Raw genomic sequence first — 14,589 nt, 5'->3', positions numbered from 1 at the left:
TGTAAGGGAATTGCTATTGTGCCCATCTACAGGGAGGAAGGTGGCTTGGGCAGGCTAAGCCATTTGCCTGATGTCACTTAGCAGCTAGTAATAGATTGCGCTAGGATCTAAATTCATCTGCTGACTCCAAATCCAGCCCAACTCTCCCACTTCAGGCTTTTTGGAACCCTAAACAATGACGGGGTCAGAGAGGGGTGTTCTGGAGGTATAGAAGAAGAAAAGGGGAATTTGGAAAGGTGACATTGTTTTGGAATCTATAGAAACTGAAGGTTAAATTTCTTACTCCTGCTTTTTTAAAACGAAGTGAGCAATTTCCCTGGCTCTTGCTTCATGAATAGAGATGGAAAATCTGACTATTGGATTGAACTCTGCAAAATACCAGATGCTATATTTGAGCAGAACTTCTCTGGGTAAATAAATTACACTTTTAAAAAAATGTACCAAACCTCAGTGAAGCCACAGCAGAATTATAAGAAATGTTTTAAAATAAAAGTGCAAAAAAACGAACAGCTTAGTGATTCATAAATAGCTTTTCATATTTGATCATGTTACAAGGTCAGAGTAGCTCTGATGAGGTACATTTTGGGAGAGAGGGGGTAAAAAAAACTGCAATAGAAATTGATCTAAACCTGACAGTACAGTTAATGAAACAAATTTGAATAGGTGGGTTGATTCCTTGCCCCCATCTAGGTCACAGGTGTATCAAGGAAAGACATTCTGAATAAATCATACAGTCTTGCATAAATCATACAGCCTCTAAGATTTGAAAGTTAATGGAATTTTTTTAGGTTCCATTTTTTTTTTATCAAGTGAGAGGCAGGGAGGCAGACAGATTCCCACATGTGCCCCAACGGGGATCCAGCCAGTAACCCTTGTCTGGGGCTGATGTTCTGCCCATCTGGGGCCTCTGTTTTATTGCTCAGCAACTGAGCTATTTTTAGCACCTGAGGCAAGGCCTTGGAGCACCAGGGGCCAACTTTCTCATTCAAGCTATGGCTGCAGGAGGGGGAAAGAGAGAGAAAGGAAAAGAGAGAACGGGGAGGTGGAGGGGTGGATAAGCAGATAGTTACTTCTGTTGTGTGCCTGATTGTAAATTGAACCCAGGACTTCCATATGCCAGGCTGATGCTCTACCACTGAGGCAACCAGCCAGGGTGCTTTTTTGGAATTCTCATGTTTTCATCTAATTCCCTGGACAGGTGATACTGAAATTAGCAATATTAGGGGAAAGTTTTAGCAAATTTAAAGCTGTGCATAAAATTATATAAAAGGAACACACAAAGAGAGCAACAATGCAGGGAGGTTTTGTTTTATTTTATTTTTCTTTGTTTTGCTGTGTGTATATTTCTTAGATCAGCTATAACAACATGGGATTTTTGGCCCCTTGAAGCTTTGGTGAGTTATTTTTAGTGACTATGAAATCCATTAGAGAAGAGGACTTAATCCAATACTAGCAATTGGATAATGTTCTGTTATCCATATTCCTACTGTTTTGGCTTTCAAAGCAAACAATGCATTTTGGTGAATGTAACTAGAGATCTCCATGTTTAACAAAAATACCACAGTGTCAGTGAATCCTTCTGTGCTTAGACTACTAAAGGGTTTGCATATTCAGTTCTTAAACAAGAATTGAAGTTACAGACAGAAGCAATCATGTTTTAGGAAAACATAAACTTGATTCAGTTGTTTCCTACCAGAGTGTTCTGGGGGACTTTTGCTAATGACATGTGGAAGGAAGTGTTTCTAAATGACTTAATGTGAGGTTTATTTGTTCATTTACTTAGAATTATTTCATTGTCAGGGGTGTAGACACATTTTCTCATTTGCTTTGGGGCAGTAAAAAAAAGTATTTTCTCTCAAGGTCTGATAAGTGCGTATATATAATTTTTAAGTGAAAGGAGGGGAAATAGAGAGATAGACTCCCACATGCTCTGTGACCAGAATCCACCTGGGAACCTCCATCTGGGGCCAATGCTCGAATCAACTGAACTATTCTCAGTGACTGAGGCTAATGCTCGAACCAATTAAGCCATTGGCTTCAGGAGGGGAAGAGGGAGAGAAAGGGGAGAGGGAGCAGGAGAGAAGCAGATGGCCACTTTGGTCACTTCTCCTGTGCAAGATAAAGATATATTTTAAAATACCTTATAGACTATGTGTATATTATATATACACAGTGTGTACTTGCACACACACATGTGTGTGTTTAGGTTGATCCATGGGTTCTGTATATTTGGCATTAAAAGCAGGTAATATTATCATAAAAGACTTCAAAAAGTGTTTTTTAAGATTATGATGCTTTGTCAGACATATTTCTAGGAGGTGATATTTTAAAGACAGAAAAACTATTCTTCTGAAGAAACCACTAGGAGGAATCTTAATAAATATTTTTTTTACACTGCACACTTGTACATAATTTCAGAGAAAGGGATATTTTTCTATAGTTGTTATTCCAATATATTTTTAGATGTGAGTTGCTATGTTCAGTATATCATCTACTATGATTTATAACCAAGACAAAAATGCTAAATTTTCCCACTGAAAGATCTCTTTAAAGACCTAATCCAAAACAGTAACTTTTAAAGAGAAGAATCAAAGATATCATTAAAATAATCAATCATGATGGTGCCTAGAATTACCTTCTATGTTGCTAGAAAAGTAGTGATAGATGGAAACTAGGGACCTTTTTTATCCAAAGATACATTTGTTATGACTTCATTGTTTCTTAGAATCTAAGACTTAGATCTATGTTTCATTTTAAATTAAACCTCTTATTTTGTGTGGACTGTGCTGTTTCTATCTGAAATATGTGTTATAAAATCTGTGGGCATTCCAGCTTTAAAGTTATATGATGTGGCTTATATGGGGTATCTACAGTAGTCAAACTCATGATATTAGAAAGTAGAATTGTAGTCACCATGGGCTGGAGGGGCAGAGAAATTAAGAGTTATTGTTTAATGGGTTCAAAATTTCAGTTTTTTTAAGGTGAAAAGAGTTCTAGAGAGGAATAATAGTGCTAGAGGCACAGAAATGTGAATGTGCTTAATGCTACTGGACTGTACACTTAACATGGTTAAAATGTTAAGATTGAGCATGAGCAGGTAATGACACAGTGGATAGAGCATTGACTCGGGATGCTGAGGACCCAGGTTTAAAAACCCTGAGTTTGCCAGCTTGAGCACAGGCTTACCAGCTTGAGCGTGGGGTCGTCAGCTTCAGGGTGGGATCATAGACATGACTCCATTGTCACTGGCTTGAGCCCAAAGCTTTTTGACTTGAGCAAGTGGTCACTGGCTTGACTGAAGCTCCCTGGACAAGGCACGTATGAGGAAGCAATAACTAAAGCGTTGCAACTATGAGTTGATACTTCTCATCTCTCTCTCTCCCTGTCTCTGTCTGTCTCTCACTGAAAAGTAGATTGATGTTAAAATGGTAATTGTATTACCTGTGCCATGAGCAACTTTTTAAACTATTTTATTGTGCCTTCACAGGTTCTTAAAAACTAAAAGAAATACAACTATTAACAAATAAAAGAGTGCATGTGTATAACTAAACCCAAAAAGAGCATGTTAAAATGGGTCATGGTGACCCCAAAACCGAGATCCCCTTCACTGGATCCAAAGTTGATTTGGATTTGGGGTGCTAACACTGAAGGGAATGAGGAATGTTTTTCTTCCAAAGACCTAGTCCTTCCCCATAAATGTTAGCCTTCTCTTCTACTGATAGACATATTACCCTTGTATAGAGTCTGCTATTTAAGGTACAAATAATATTGTACTGTAGTCTCCAAGGCATTATATTGCATACTTGAGTTTGAGTGCAGGCACTCAACTGAGACATCACTGGTCTTTCCTTCTGGTCCATCACACTTTCTGCAACAACTTGGATAACATGACACAAGAGTCAGGTCTCTGACATAAAGAACAATAACAGTGGGTCTGGTACTGACCTCTCCCCGACAAAAACAGAGTAGGAGAAAAAAGGAGGGGCATCTAAGGTGAGGCCTTTAGGGAAAGGCCCGCTGGCTCACTAGGCCAACACAAGCTGCAGAAAAAGAGAAGCTGGGAAATATGGAGTCTACATTGACACCTGGGACTCAACGTGGCTCATCTGATGATGGTGCTGGTTTGGCAGGAAAGGAGATGGTGGGATGAGAGGGGAGACACTATTGTTCTGTGGCTTATACCAACAGGCTGGCTGAAGTTTGAGAGGTCAGGATGCCCAATTTTGTGAACATTCTGAACACAATTTAAAAACCACACCTGGGTGTGCTATTTAATCCAGCATAGGTATCAGATTGGACACTTCTACTCTTGTTTTTTTTTATTCTACCTCTGCTTTTCCCTCTGCTGTTTTTTAAAAGCTAGTTGCATTTCTGACCATTTCTCTTCAGGCTTGACTTTACAACCCAACACATATTGGCTTTAGTAGTTTAAAGCAGGGGTCCCCAAACTATGGCCCGCTGGCTGCATGCGGCCCCCTGAGGCCATTTATCCAGCTTTTGCGGCCGCACTTCCGGAAAGGGCACCTCTTTCATTGGTGGTCAGTGAGAGGAGCATAGTTCCCATTGAAATACTTGTCAGTTTGTTGATTTAAATTTACTTGTTCTTTATTTTAAATATTGTATTTGTTCCCGTTTTGTTTTTTTACTTTAAAATAAGATATGTGCAGTATGCATAGAGATTTGTTCATAGTTGTTTTTTTTTTTATAGTCTGGCCCTCCAATGGTCTGAAGGACAGTAAACTGGCCCCCTGTGTAAAAAGTTTAGAGACCCCTGGTTTAAAATAACCCTACACCTAATCCCAGACCTGATCAGCTTCCTTCCCCTTCAAACGTTCTCCTCCAAGTTTCAGTTCTCTATTGCTCTGTAAAAAGCTACCATAAACAATTATTTCTCTAGATTCTGTGGGTTGGGTAGTCTTAATTGGGCAGCTCCCAATTGTTATTTTCTGGGGTTACTCATGTGGTGCATTCAGCTAAGAGCTTAGCAGGGGCCAGAACATGTAAGGTAACTTCACTCATGTAGCCGGTGCCCTGGCTTGGGCGGCTGGAATGGCTTGGCCTAAATAGGTCTCTCCTCTTTTCGTGTAGTTTTGAGTTTCTTTATATGGTGACTGGTTCCCAAGACAGTGAAATAAAAGCTGCAAAACCCAGGGGTCACAGCAGCACTTCCATGACATTCTGCAGGTCACCACAAAGCCCAGGGCCATCCTGGGTTCTAGAAGAGAAAGTACAGACTCTGCCCCTCCCTGGCTAAAGTGGCATGAAGTCACAGGAATGGGAGGACTTGCTGCAAGCATATTTGCAGACAATCTAGTACATATTTGCAGACAATCTAGTACTCAGTATAAAGAAATATGATACCGGCCTGACCTGCGATGGTGCAGTGGATGAAGCATTCACCTGGAATGCTGAGGTCATCAGTGGTTCAAAACTTTGGGCTTGCCTGGTCAAGGCACATGCAGGAATGGATACTTCCTGCTCCTCCCCTTCTTATCTCTCTCTTTCTCTCTACTCTCTCTCTAAAATCTAAAAAATTAAACAAATTAACCTCTTAAATTTGAAAAATAAATGTAAAAATTTTCTAAGAAAAAAGAAATCTGATACCAAATTGAATATTTGGCTTAAGAATGGGTCCAGTGAAAGTTCTGAAGTTTTCCAACAAGTTTTATATTTAACACTATTAGATAAATTAGGTAACCCTTCAATGGGAAATTGTATCGTATAAATTATAGTTTTATATAATAGTCCGCATCCATTGAAGAGAGAATGAATTTCCTTTTCAAATACATGCATACACGAGGCTTTGAGGCTGGGCATGATGGTTTGAATCTTGGCTGCCAGGTAAGTAGCACCTTAAGTAAGTTCCTTTTCAGTCTCACACTTTTCTTGTGTTTATAATTATTGTGAGGTTAAATGGGTCAATATTTGTAAAGTACTTAGAGGAGAGCCTGGCATATAGTAAGTAGACAATAAATATTGGGTATAGAAATGTAAATTAACATGGTCTATTATGTTACGTGTCTTATTTTTTATTTTTTTATTTTTTCCATTTTTCTGAAGCTGGAAATGGGGAGAGACAGTCAGACAGACTCCCGCATGCACCTGACCAGGATCCACCTGGCACGCCCACCAGGGGGCGATGCTCTGCCCATCCGGGGTGTCGCTATGTCGTGACCAGAGCCACTCTAGCGCCTGAGGCAGAGGCCACAGAGCCATCCCCAGTGCCCGGGCCATCTTTGCTCCAATGGAGCCTTGGCTGCAGGAGGGGAAGAGAGAGACAGAGAGGAAGGAGAGGGGGAGGGGTGGAGAAGCAGATGGGCGCCTCTCCTGTGTGCCCTGGCCGGGAATCGAACCCAGGACTTCTGCACGCCAGGCCGACGTTCTACCACTGAGCCAATCAGCCAGGGCTGGTCTATTATGTTACTTTCTGGAGCTGCTAGGAGATGTATTGTTGTTAAGTTTAGTCATTAATTTTGATTACTTCTGCTGCCTCTCCCACTTCTTGCCAAGTCAAAAGGAAGGTCAAACAAATGTTTGATTAACAGGTGTCCTAAAGAAGTGGTTTCCCAACTTTTAAACATTGCAATCCATATTAAGAAATATAATTTACATAGTAATCCAGAAACTCACCCAGGCCTAATATTTACAAATGTTTTATGAAACAATACTTATCCTCAAGTTGTGCTATGAACTCTGATTTTTTTTTCTATTTCAGTGAATCAACAAAATATTCTTTGTGATCCACTATTACTAACTTCATTACCTACTGAAGAGCTCTAATCTATATAGATTACGGTCATTGTGGAACTAGGATATTGAACACACTTTCAACCCAGAAACTCTTTCAAGTGTGGTGCTATAAAACAATGGCAAATGTCATTTTCATACAGGCCAATTCAGTTATGGAGCAAAAAGCTCTTTCACAAATATGGCCTGACCTCCCTAACTCAAGAAACTTCATAAATTCTTTCACTGGGACATGGGGAACTTGGGGAGGCATATGTACCCTAAATGTACTTTTTTTGGTAAGAAACAAAGGGCCTTCTTTAGAGATAGATGGTGCTAGGTTGAGATTCCAACTTCACAACTTTCTACACTATATTTTTTAACACGTTATTTAAACTCATTCTTGGGGTCTTGTTTTTTTTGGGGGGGAGTTTGTTTGTTTGTTTGTTTTTGATTGGCTAACAGATTACACAAATAATTCCTACTTTGGTTGAGTTGTGACCACAGAATGAGAACACACACCCAGAGACTTAGCAAAGGTCCATCAAAGTTGTTGGCATAAAGAATGCTCTCAGAATGCATTTCTTGCTTCCTGCCCGTACCATGGAACACAAACTCTAAAACGCATAGCTATTTTTTAGCTTCTGTGTTTTATATTTCTAGAAAAGCTAAGACTTAGTGGTGCAGGAAATGACACCAATGGTGGATAAGACACTCAGACAACTTAATTAATAGAGGAAGGATAATTTATTAGTAGTCAGCAGAGCATGTGAGGCCAGTAACACCAAAGCATGGGCTCTCCAAAATTAGATTTCTTACATCTTACATACTTTTTACAGTGTCCGTGCAAGGAGTGCGTGATTCCTTTGTCTGAGGTCCTGTGTGCACCTCAGGACTCAAGGTGGGTGGGGGGAGTTTTGGCGGGGCAGCAAGGGATTGGGGGTTTCTGGACCCTTGGTCCTATCTATTTACAGATCCTGTTTTTCTTGTGAGTATTTTAAGAGTCTCCAGGAGATCAGTTAGAGATCAATAGGGTGTGGATAACCTTTAACTGGCTGAGTCAGTCATTCCTGCAGACTCTCTCTTGCATTCTTCTGATTTCTCCCCTCTCATTGGTAGTGTACTGGCTATGGTCAAACCCTATTATTTCTTGAACGCAACTTAATTTCTACATGTATTGTCCTGATATTCTACTTACTAGTTAATAACGGCAGTTAAGAATTATTAATGACTCTGTGATATGGATATGAATCATGAAACAATTTTGTATATTCTCAGGTTAGGTTTCGTACAGTGAGATTTGGATAGGTTACCTAGTTATGAATATAATCGTGGAAAGAATGTGTATAGAGGAGAATAACATTTCTAACTGTTGTATTGCTAAATAATTCAAACAAAACGTGCAAAATATCAGCACTATTTTCTTCTTGGGTGAACGATTTAAGGTTAGCAGCGTTCTAGTGCTGCGGCCAGGCGGCATTGTCATGATGTGTTAGCTAGCTTTGAAGGAGTCCAAAGGAAGCTCGGCTGATAGAACCATCTCTTACAACCCTAGCCAGCAGACTTCTAATGGGACTGGTTATTATACAATTTCTCCCCTAAGGTCTGGATTCATGACACTGCGTGTGAACCGAGGAGAAAGGCGTGACACATTTTCGCCAGCCCGGGCTGCACCAGGCGCGGGCGGGCGGCCGTGGCTCCCACGTGGCAGGCCCAAGCTGCGCTGCGCTGCGCTGGCCCGGGACGCGGACCGGCCCGCGGCCGCCTCCCCCCGGCTTCGGCCCTCTAGTCCGGCCCGCCGCCGCGCCCGCTCGGTCCTCCACCGCCAGGGGGCGGGCGCGGCTTCCCGGCGGCGGGGACCCATTGGTCGCGGCGGGGAGGCGGGGGAGGCGGCCCAGCGGCGAGCTGGCTTCCTCCCGGCCACTCGCGGGGGTGAGGGGAAGCCGGAGGAGCTCGGGAGGAAGCGGAGGACGAGCGGGAGGCGGCGGCGGCTGCGCCCGTGGCCCCCGGCAGCACCGACCGCGGGGAGGCCGGAAGGCGGGCGAGTGTGACGGTGAGACGGGCGGGGAGGAGGCCGGCGCCGCGGCCCGGGACGGGGAGGGCGGCCGGGCGGCCGGGACCCCACCTTCCCCTCCATCCTCCGCTCACTCCCCCCGCCGCGGCCCCCGGTCCTCGCGGCGCGCCCCGCGGGAGAGGGCAAGGGCAGAACCGGGGCAGCGGAACGTGGTTGGCCGGGGTCCCGGCCGCCGCCTCGGCGCGGTCACCGCTGCCCCCGGTGTCCCCTCTGGCTTGGCGGAGGGCGGGCGGCGCCTGCACCTGGCGCTCGCGCGGGGCGCCGAAGCGGCCACCTGGGGCGCCCTGGCCGCGAGGTCCGCGCCGGGAGTGGGGAACGTGGGCTGGCAGCTCCGGAGAGGCGGGGATGGGCTTCATGCTGCCCGGGAACTTTGGAAGGCCGTCTTGGCTCACTTGTAGCTAAGTTTTAGTGTCTTTTAAACTGGAGGTGCTTTAAAAAAACTGTCCAGCCGGTTGGTATTGGGTGTCATTGAAGAATGTGCAGTTCCTCCTTCTTTTACCCCATTTGTTGCCTGTCCTCATAGTTTCTACTTTGTGTAGGGGTGAATGACTCTAGCTCTAAATAGTATCAGGGACTGATTGACAATTTTTTTAGATGCTATTTTTAAAAATTGATTTAAGAGAAGAAGAGAGGGAGAGAGAGAAACAATTTGTTCCATTTATTCATACATTCTGATGGAGGATGGCTCCCTCAACCTTGGCCTATTGGGACAACACTCTACCCAACTGAGCTACCCGCCCATTGATATTAAGGTATACAGAGGTGCATTTTTCTTTCTACCTTAACATTATTTTTTTCTGTACAATACAGAATCACTGTCTGATGGATAGAACCTTTTCTTTGTTTCTTTTTACTTAATAACAATATATGGATACAATGATACTAGGTACTATTAAGATTGCTTATTAGGCACTGCTCCAAGTGGCTTCATAGGCAAATTTGTTTCTTACAACGCAAAGAGTAAGTCTTTATCTATCTTTATGAATTTTGCAGAGAAAATATGAACTCCCCTTGAGGTTGATGCTGGCTGTAGTTCCCATACCCCTCGGACCCTTGACCACCTTGGGGGATTAGTGGTATCCTGTCACCTTTTTCCAAGTTTTGGTAAACATGACTGCAACAGTCATGTGCAGCATAATGATGTTTTAGTCAAATGTCCTATGTCCCAGAAGAGTATGATGGAACTAAAAAATGTCCTATTGTCTAGTGATATGACATCATAGTATAAAGGTTCTTCATTATATTGGAGGTGCTGCCAGTCTTGTAAAGTAGAGCACATACAGTTGACCCTTGAACAACCATGATTAGGGAACTTCGATTCCCATGCAGTTGAAAATCCAGGTATAAGTCATTTTTTTTTCATTGGGGGGGGGGAGAGAGAGAAAGAGAGAGAGAGAGAGAGAGAGAAATGGGAAGGGAGAAAACGAGAAGCATTAACTTGTTGTTCTACTCAGTTGTTCAATTTTTCTGTGTACTCATTGATTGCTTCTTGAGTGTGCCTAAACCAGGAACCGAACTCGCAGCCTCAGTGTGCTGGGATGATGCTTTATCCAGAGTCACCCAGCTAGGACCCAAATCCAGGTGTAAGTCTTGACTTCTGGGCAGCTTTCCCAACTGTAGATTCCACCAACCGTGGATAGAAATAGTATTTTCACATTCCCAGTGGCAGATTCCCAGTATGGGTCAGTTATACTGTTTTGATCCACAGTGGGTTGAATGTCCAGCTGTGAAGGGCCAAGTGGCTGACTATTTACTGAAAACGAAGTCTGCAAATAAGAGGACCCTCACCATTCAAACCTGTTTTGTTCAAGGGTCAACTGTATATACAGGACATAATACTTGATAATGATAATAAATGACTATGTTACTGGTTTATGTACTTACTATCCTATACTTTTTAATCATTATTTTAGAATGTATGCACTTTTAACTTGTTTTTTCTTTAAGTTTGCTGTAAAGCCGTATGCCATACTACACCTGCAGTAGCCTCATATATCTCGTGGTCATCTTATCTCTTGATTGCATCATTTTCTCTTGTACTTGATTTATTGTTTGTACAGTAACATGCTGTACAGGCTTGTAGCTTAGACCATTGGTCCCCAACCTTTTTTGGGCCACGGACTGGTTTAATGTCAGAAAATATTTTCACGGACCGGCCTTTAAGGTGGGACGGATAAATGTATCATGTGACTGAGACAAGCATCAAGAGTGAGTCTTAGACAGTTGTAACAGAGGGGCATCTGCTCATTTAAAAAAAATAAAACATCGTTCAGACTTAAATGTAAATAAAATGGAAATAATGTAAGTTATTTATTCTTTCTCTGCGGGCCGATACTGGTCCGCGGCCCAGGGGTTGGGGACCACTGGCCTAGACCACACAGCCTAGCTGTGTAGGAGGCTAGACCATTCAGGTTTGTGTAAGTGCACTCTATGATGTTCGCACAAGGACAGAATTACCTAATGACACATTTCTCAGAACCTGTCCGCGCCATTAAGCAGCACGTGTCTATTTGCGTAGCATATTTCAGAGTACCAAGGGCTCTCCTGTTAACTTAGAAAATAAAAGTTAAAAACTTATGTTGAATTGCAAGAAATTGGCCAAGGCAGTGTCTGGCTTTGTATCATTCATTCATTGTACCTCTTTTAAAGGCTACCTAGTCGCTTGAGTTCTTTTCCCCTCTAATTTTATACAGGTGTTAGAAGCTTTGTTTCCCAAATTCTGTGTAATATTTTCTTAGCACATTGTAGAATAGCATTTCTTTTCTTTTTATTTTATTTTATTTTTTTATTTTTCTGAAGTTGGAAACGGGGAGGCAGTCAGACAGACTCCCGCACGCGCCCAACCTGGATCCACCCGGCATGCCCACCAGGGGGTGATGCTCCGTTGCAACCAGAGCCATTCCAGCGCCTGAGGCAGAGGCCATGGAGCCATCCTCAGCGCCCGGGCCAACTTTGGAGCCTTGGCTGCGGGAGGGGAAGAGAGAGACAGAGAGGAAGGAGAGGGGGAGGGGTGGAGAAGCAGATGGGCGCTTCTCCTGTGTGCCCTGGCTGGGAATCAAATCCAGGACTCCTGCACGCCAGGCCGACACTCTACCAGTGAGCCAACCGGCCAGGGTTAGAATAGCATTTCTTGATAGTAAGAAATAAAAAAATTCAATGCAGTGATTCTCAGCCTGAGGACCTTTCAGAATCATCCACAAATAAGACTTTTGGTTTGTTTTTTAAAGTACAGTTGATATACTATCTATGTCAGCTATTTTAGTTTTAGGTGTACAATATAGTGTGACATTTTTATAATTTACAATGTGATCACCCCACTAATTCTAGTAATCACCTCTCACTGTGTAAAAAAAATTTTTTTTATAAAGGACATAGGCCAGTTTCCTCCCAAATCCCCGATGTAGGGGACTTCTGTTTAAGGGGAGTTAAATTAAGAATGAGCACCCCTGGGTTAAAGTGACTTTCAAAATAAACTTAATGGACGTTTTATTACAGCAATTTAATATAGATTGCTACTTTAAGCATTGCCCATTGGTTAATCTTTTCATAATTAATGAAGATACATTAAAAATGAAAAGGCAGTTAGAAGGAGAGTCAAAGAACTAAGAGACTGTTAAATAAAAAAGTTATTGTGTTCACTGTTGGGATCATAAGAGTCTTACATTTTTACCACATATTTCAAGTCTTAAATTGTGAGTCTCAGTGTCTAGAAATCTTTATGTTCATTTAAAAATGTAAGAGTGCCTACTATGCACCAGTAGTTATTAGAAGTATCATGGAGGCTATGAATACGACAGCCTGGGCCTGTCTCTCTCTCTCTCTCTCTCTCTCTCTCTCTTTCCATTTTATACCCATTTCCTAAAGCTGAAAGTTCAAGACCCAGGAAGCAAAAGATTTTGGTCTTAGGTCTCAACAAAAGTCCATCTAGCTCAGAGCTTAGTACAATAGCAAAAATTTGTCTTGACCTTAGTCCCAGAGCATTCCTATCTTTGGGATCAGATAATCTAGATTTTAAGCAGTAGTTCTACATTTCGTCACTTTATGAATGGTATGGACCAGATTATTTAATATCACGCACTGCCTTGTTCTCTTTATCTGATTGGGGAGATTGGACAAGATTCCCAAGATCTTGAAACTTGAACAGGTTTGCTGAGTTTTATTCAGCTTGTAAAATGCAGTCAGCTGACTCTTTCATGGGAGGAGATTGTGTTCTGATGCCGCTGAGTTCCCGCGGTTACTGCGTCAGAAAAAAACTGTTGTGGTTACTTACATTTTATTTCTAGTCTAATTAATTTTCATCTACTACACATCATTTTTCCAGTTTTACTCCAGTGAGTTTTTTTTAATTAAATTTAACTCGTATAACATAAATTTTGCCATTTTAAAGTGTACAATTAGTGACATTTAGTACATTCACAAAGTTGTGCAATCATCCCTTGAGTTTAGCGCTGAAACGCTTTCATCACCCCAAAAGGAAAGCTCATGTCTATTAAGTTCCCATTTCCACCTTCCTTCAACCCCTGGTAATCATTAGTCTGCTTTCTGTTTTTATGGATTTGTCTATTCTGGAGATTTCTTATAAATGGAATCATACTATATGGAATCATTTGTATCTGGTTTACTTCACTTAGCATAATGTTTTCTGGGTTCTTCCATGGACTTCATTCCTTTTGATGGCTGAATAATATTGCCCTATGCATGCATGCATACTGTATTTGTTTAGTCATTCATCCATTCTAACCGAACAGGTGTTGGGGCTGCCTGCCACAAGGAAAGCTGAACTCATGAGACAGGTGCTGCTGTAAAGAAAGGCTTATTCCGGGCCGCAAGGTGAGAGAGTGACGGACTCTTGCCTCAAAGACCATCTTCTCTTCTCCCTGCTCAAGGCCAAGGTTCTTATAAGGATAGGGAGGGGAGGGGTTTTTTTCTTCCCTATCTAATTATCTAGCTTTTGGTATGCTTTGGCCCTGTCCATTCATCGTTCTAGCTTTCAGCCCGCTCAGTGTAAGAACCTCCACCTAAGCTGTCTTGGCCAGTAGGGGAGAATCCCAGGGCTCCCTGACTGTCGACAGTAACACATTGATGAGCCCTGGTGAGTTTTGTGTGCTTGTGAGAAAAACTTATCTGGGCATCTACAGCAGTGAGTCTGTTTCTGGATTTCATTCTATATCACACAAGGTTTGTAAAGGTAGTATCACGGTATCAGGGGTACTACCTATCGATACAATTATATGCAGTTAAGTGATCATTAAATGTGTTTCGAGGAACCTGTGGTCGATAAAAATGAATTTTTAAATTGGTTCAGAAAATTGTACACTAGAAGTTCTTACTACCTGTCCTTTGCAGATGGCTGCTAACTTGCATTCAGTGTTTGTTTGTTTTTGTAGAATTGGTGTATTATCCAGGACCCTTGGGCACATGGAATCACTCTGCCCCTACATTTGTTCCCATAGAGGGTCTGACAGAATTGTTTGCCCTTGTAGTTCTGTGGGCTACTTAAAGGCAATAAAATGCGATAGATATGTAGGGGAATTCTTAAACATTAATTAGAATAGAAATCTGTAACTTCTCATCTGATACAATGTAAAATAGTTCCATGAGGTGAAAATAACTATACTGTATGTAAACTTGTGCCCCTTGTTCTCAAATCTCTTTGTAGCAATTTATTAACTGGATACTTTTTTATCCTACTTAGTTCAACTTATAGTTAAAATGTATTTGGTTTTGTTTATTGTCAAATAATATCTATTTCTAGCTATCCTTTCATCATTCTTCCTCCTCCTAGTTGG

General features: G+C 42.1%; 1 protein-coding gene across 3 annotated transcripts in view; it reads left to right on the top strand.

The window, feature by feature from the left end:
* Positions 1–8,600: 8,600 nt before the first annotated feature.
* The window catches only part of FAM3C (FAM3 metabolism regulating signaling molecule C), a 59,558-nt gene continuing 53,569 nt past the window's right edge, over positions 8,601–14,589 (top strand). Inside the window, exons 1-2 of one of the 3 annotated variants that reach the window (XM_066262184.1) lie at positions 8,601–8,779; positions 13,549–13,630. The gene's annotated coding sequence lies outside the window, so the exon portion shown is untranslated. The remainder of the gene's footprint in view (positions 8,780–13,548; positions 13,631–14,589) is intronic. The other 2 variants (XM_066262185.1, XM_066262183.1) reach the window with 2 other exon arrangements.

This window comes from Saccopteryx bilineata, chromosome 2, assembly GCF_036850765.1.
Source record: "Saccopteryx bilineata isolate mSacBil1 chromosome 2, mSacBil1_pri_phased_curated, whole genome shotgun sequence".
NCBI classification, from domain to species: Eukaryota; Metazoa; Chordata; class Mammalia; order Chiroptera; family Emballonuridae; genus Saccopteryx; species Saccopteryx bilineata.
This window is presented reverse-complemented; position numbering and strand designations above follow the sequence as displayed.